This window comes from Mus pahari, chromosome 6 (genome assembly GCF_900095145.1).
Source record: "Mus pahari chromosome 6, PAHARI_EIJ_v1.1, whole genome shotgun sequence".
NCBI lineage: Eukaryota > Metazoa > Chordata > Mammalia > Rodentia > Muridae > Mus > Mus pahari.
Window position 1 is genome coordinate 77,266,160 of NC_034595.1, and position 5,676 is coordinate 77,271,835.

The 5,676-nt window shown below is 48.1% G+C and overlaps 1 protein-coding gene across 4 annotated transcripts in view; it reads right to left on the reverse strand.

Moving 5' to 3' along the window:
- Thrap3 (thyroid hormone receptor associated protein 3) overlaps positions 1 to 3,035 on the reverse strand; it is a 39,176-nt gene extending 36,141 nt beyond the window's left edge. For 2 of the 4 annotated variants that reach the window (XM_021200440.2, XM_029539650.1), the window contains exon 1: positions 2,937 to 3,035. The gene's annotated coding sequence lies outside the window, so the exon portion shown is untranslated. Of the gene's footprint in view, positions 1 to 2,188; positions 2,853 to 2,936 lie in introns of those variants that run through there. The other 2 variants (XM_029539652.1, XM_029539651.1) reach the window with 1 other exon arrangement.
- Positions 3,036 to 5,676: the final 2,641 nt, after the last annotated feature.

Consider the following 5,676-nt stretch of genomic DNA (forward strand, 5'->3'; position numbering starts at 1 on the left):
GAGAGAGAGAGAGAGAGAGAGAGAGAGAAGGAAATCTATCCATTCCCGTCTGAGCACCTACTATTATTATCCCTTCCACCTGAGTATTCTCTCTTTAATACCCCACAAAACTGGTTCCTTACTTTTCTCCTCAAGAACTCTGGCCAGGTATGGTAACACTCTCTAGCCCGAGCACTCAGGAGGAGGAGGCAGAGGATTCCTGCACTGTATTCCCCAGGCCTCAGCACATGCTGGGAATATGTAGGCTACCAGGCACTACTGAATCATTCACCCACTCATAGACAAATCAGCTACTTCACTGGCCCTAGATATTCATGAAGCAACCTACCAAAATCTAGTATTTGACCCATAGCACAATTACATTTCCTTCAATTCAGGATCTGATAAGTCTCCAAAGAAGCAAGGTAGCATTTTAAAAATCTATCCAATATAAACTATATAAAAGCATGGTGACTGATGTATTTGAGATATCATTAGGACAAACTAGTCTCAGAGACCCTGTCTCAAGAGGGACGGGGTGGGGGAGGGACGACTAAAATAAACTTTAGGTTGCACTCCTCAGGCAGCCTAATACCTCTTTTGTGCAAATCCTGGACACGAATTCAAAAAATAACCAATTCAAAGCAGGTCACTTTTCATTATCTATAGTTTTGGATTTTTGGAGGGAGGATCTATACACAGGCCCAGCTGCCAGAGAATTAAGTAGACCAGGCTGACCTTGAACTCAGAGATCCACCTGTCTCTGTCTCTCAAGTCCTGGGTAGAGCACACCAGTCTACCTAGCCCTCGCCATAGTTTTTCTTTCTTTCTTTTGAAATAAGGAAAACCAGTACTCTAAAAAGCTCTTTATCACTGAACTAACCCCCAGGAGTGTGATCCATAATCTCACTAACTAATCCAAACTCCAAAGTGCCCACACTTGATAGCAAAGATAACACTGGAGCACTAACAACTACTAGCACCCCTTTCTAACGGAACTGTATTTAGTCTGCAGACTAAAATACCAATCCTACTAAGTGTGACTGTTCACCTCAGCAGTCACCAACACTTAAGAGACAGAGGCAGGAGAGGGCCTACCCACAGACTAAATCAATCTCTAAAACTAGAGATCCTACATGGGTACTAAAAGAACTGAAAAACAAATGGTATTTTTATTAAGTGTGTTCTGTGTGTCTCTGTCTCTGTCTCTGTCTCTGTGTCTGTCTGTGCCTCCCGCCTCCTCCCACTCCTGAGACAAGTTCTCATTATGTAGTTCTGGCTGGCCTGGAACTCAGAAACCTGCCTACCACTGCCTTGGAGTGTTAAGATTAAAGACAAGAACCACCACACCCAGCCATCCAGCCATCCAGTAACCTTCAACCAGTTCTTTTTACAAAATGTAATCAAACCAGAGTGGTGGGCTCACCTTTGGAAGGCAGTGGGAGGCTGGGATCTTAGGCCAGCCAGAGATACACAGTGAGACCCTGTCTTCAAAAAACAACACACACAAAAAAACAAGTTTGGTGTAGGGGCAAAAGCCAGTAAAATCTGCTTTAAGGTAGAGGTAGGAGGCTCAAGAGTTCAAGGCCAGTATCAGCTACATAGAGTTTAGAGGCCAGCCTGGACCTTGTTTTAGGCAAAAACAAAAATTAAAAAAAAAAAAAAAAAAAGCAATCATGCCAAAATAGCTGCATTACTTTTTTGATTCACTCAGTACTAATATTAACTCAAGATACACATCTGCAAATGAACTAAAAAACTGCAAAGAACGACCTTTTTTCCACAAGTTTCAAGGCACCGGCCGTCTTTAACATTTATCCACAATAATACATACACTTAAGCTGTCTAAATAGTAGGGTTGACTACACACAGACAGTATTTCCACAAACAAAACTAGGAAAGATCTGAAAAAAGACAATTTGATACATGCCTTTCGACTCAGGACCCACAATCGAAAACTCCCATACCCGGTAACAAGGGGTTAATCTTCAGTGAATTTCTTTCAATATTTACAATAATCCACTAAAGGTAGCCAGGGTTGTGCACTGCCATTTTAGAAAAAGAAAAAAAAACTTAAGTACGTGGAAGTAAAAACTGAAATTTAAACGCAAAAGCTGGTAAAGCCGTCTTTCTTGGCTCTGTCCTATTACGTCCTTGCCATATTGCTTCTATCCAATTAGCAAGCTCCCCGTTAACATAGGGCTCTCACCGATGGCTTCGAACTTCTGGGCCACCAATGTTGCCGCCAACTACCGCCGCCACGCTCCACCCATGAAGAATCACAAGAGCAAAGAAAATAGAGAAAAGTTGTTTTAAGTGTGGGACACAACTGCTTCTCACCAGCAGGGCACACGCCAATCACCAAAGGAACGCAAGGCGGCCTCACTTGCAACCAAAGGAAAAGTGGGAACTATTTTTCCGATAGGAAATAAACTTGGAATAGGCCTCTTTGGGCCACAAGGTAAGAGGAAAAAAACAAACAAACAAAAAAGAACAAACAAGGAAAAAAGAAACAGAAGGGAGGATTAACATTTAGTGTGCTATCAGCCACACGGGCCCTAGAAGACAGAACCAGGCCAATGGAGACTGGTGGGGGAAGGGCGTTCAAGAGTTCCCGGAAAAAAAATTCAAATAACGAGGTTCGTCCAAACAGGATGGGGGGGGGGAGGTGGAGGTGGTGGGAGCCGTCGTTCCCGCACAGTGCACAGAAGGGTACAAGCTGTTCCAGAGAGAAGGCGGCCGGAGCCTGGTGAAGAACTAGGCCGGAGCGGAGGGAAGCGGAGAAGGGCGGGGAGGGGGAGGAGCCGCTGGAGCAGGCCCGGGCCGAGCGCGGGGGAAGCCGCCGCACGCTAGGCCTTACCCTCGCCGGGGCCCAGCCGGCGCCCAGAAAAGAGGAAAAGCCCAGTACACAGAGACTAGCTGAGCTGTCCTCGCTCCCATCAACCGCGTTCACTCACCTTGACCGGCCGGAACGACTACAGCCGCAGTCTCGCAACGGCACAACCGGTCCGAACCTCGCCCCCGCCCGATAGCGCGCCCCGCGTCCCCGCTCTCCGACGACGGCGGCTACCGCCTCGGTTCGCTACCTTCTGGGAAATGTAGTCCTAGGTGCCTCTCTCCTGACTCACCGGACGTCCTCTCGAACTCTATTTCCCACAAGGCAGAGCGAGCGTTGGGCCCGCCGCTAGGCGGCACGCGCCCGAGGATCGGCGGTCACGTGGGCGGCTGCGTTGCGACTCCGTCTCCCCCTCCCCCCCCCGTTCCAGCCTGGGTGGCCTGAGGAAGAGGGAGGGAGGTGGACGGAAGGGGCCGGGGCGTTGCTGACGCCACTGACCCCACCATTTTGGAGAGGCCTCTCCCGGGGGCTGAGGGGGGGGCCTGAGCCCCACCCACTCGTCTTCTGCTTACGTCCCCCGGAAAGTCTCTAGTTCTGTGGCCACCAGGCCTCTTGGCATTCGTTCTGTGCCCTACCCTTCCCCCGCTTTCTGACCTTGAGCAGATCGTTTGTGTAGAAAGTGAGGTTCATAATTTGTACCTCACCGAGTTGTCGAGAGGCCCCGACAAAGGAAGGCACTTGATCACCCGGAATCCAGAAAACGCAACGCAAAATGGAGAGGAGTTGTTTTGATAGTGTGACCTCAGGGGACCACAGCCGCCTCCTGTCCTATTTAATGGCAATAAGAGCCCAGAGAGGTTTTTAGTTTGGGGATTTTTTTGTGGGGAGCTAGGTTTCTAGACAGATTCCCTGGCTGCCCTGAAACACCCTAGGTAGAGCAGGTTGGCCTCAAACTTGGCCCAGAGAAGTTTTTTAAGAGCATGGGCCCAGGAAGTACATTAGTACCTGTTGAACCACAAATGTCCTGGAAAGTGAAACCCTGGGATTTGTGTTTTCTTCCTTTTTTTTTTTTTTTTTTTTTTTTGTAACTTTCTCCCTTTGTATGCCAAGCTGTCCTGGAAATCACCGGGTAGCACAGGCTGGCCCTTAAACCCAAGGCAGCCTTTCTGCTTCAGCCTCATTCACGACTACTGAGATTACAGATGTAAGTCACTACAAGGCTGTTTCTCACATGGTCACAAAGGTTTTACAGCAGGCTGCTTTTCTCTACACTTGCTTGCCCTAGTGAATCCTGCACATGTAAAGTGTTCAAACGTCACCGTTTCTGTCACGCATTTACTAGCTACAACGATCTCTGTACTGTTGTTGTATCTATTGAAAATGTTCCTGTTCGGATGCGAGGGTATCCAGGGATTCCGAAAGCCCAGGAACCGCTCAGCTCTGAGAGGAAGCCTCCTCAGCAGAGGCGTTGCAGCTCGGGAGCCTCAGCCCTGATCTTTCTTCGCTTCTTTTCATTGCTTTTCTTCTTGGCTTCTTCCGATGAGAAAGTCATACCAGACAGCAAATCTCATAAAAGAGATTTATTGGGAGGGTTCAGGATACAGAACTTAGATTCCAAAAGTGGCTGTTTCTGCTGCTGGAAGTGGACAGCAGGCAAGTGAACAAAGGACAAGGATATATCGGATTTATTTGGGGGGCAGGGCTTTTCAGGGCATGCAGAGATTTCCGGAGTAAGGATTGGTGGGATTTCAAGTCCTGAACTTGGGGAGGTCAGGGATTGGTGGCTTTTTTTTCCCCACCCTTTTTCCTGTATTGGGCCCATGGATTAGGATAAAAAGATCTTCCCAGCTGGAGGTGGCATGGACTGAAGTGCCGGACTACTTACAGAGACTGGAGACTTGATGCTCCAGCTGTGGTGGTACTTCATGCTGGCTGAGATGGGAAAGCAGTTGCCGCCATTTAGACAGTTGCTTCCTTCGGTGTGCTGCTCAGGGACTACACCTGTAATTACTAAAGCACCGGTTTTGTCACCATCAGACTGTGAGCTCTTTGGGAACAGATGTTAGGATTGGTCTAGTTTGGTATTAAATGCTAAATTCTGTACCCCAAGATCTGGTTGTCCCAAGACAAGCCAGTTCTCATGTATGCCAGCTTTTGTCATGCGTATCAACACCAATGGCAGCACCAGAGCAACCCCAACAGAGATGAATTTCCCCACATACCAGGCAAAAGCAGACAAGATGCACATCGGTAACCTTTTCTCGAGAGAGAAAAGTCGCCAAGCTCAGCTCAGTCGCAAGCTCTCTGGCCTGAGCAGTGTTCTACTTAATTCACACTTCCCCACTTCGGAAGCATTTCCTGTGAGCGGCATACTCTGTAATTCCCCTTGAGAAGTTGGGTTTCCATTTAAACTTCAGTTCACAGGTTTCCTGGGTGTCTGCTGCATGCCATGCCTAGTGCAAAATACTGCAAACACAGTGATAAGCTAAATGAGTGCCATCTGCCTCTTCTCTGGCCAGAAACTGTCGCAGGGCAGGGGTCTGGTCCTCACCCTCTCTTCTCATGCAGTCTCATCAAGTCCCCTCTCTCCTCCACTGATCCCGTGTGTTCACAGCATCTTTACATCCATTGTTGTGATGAGCTGTTTAACTCTCATTTCTAAATGTCTGGGAGCCACCATGCTTCCTGACTTCCCACAGGAACGTCAAGCTTAGCCTGCCTATAGCTGAACTTTCCTTCCCTTCTCTAGAGCGCTTTTTTTTTTTTTTTTTTTTTTTTTTTTGTGGTTTTTTTGAGACAGGGTCTCTCTGTATAGCCTTGGCTGTCCTGGAACCCACTCTGTAGACCAGGCTGGCCTCAAA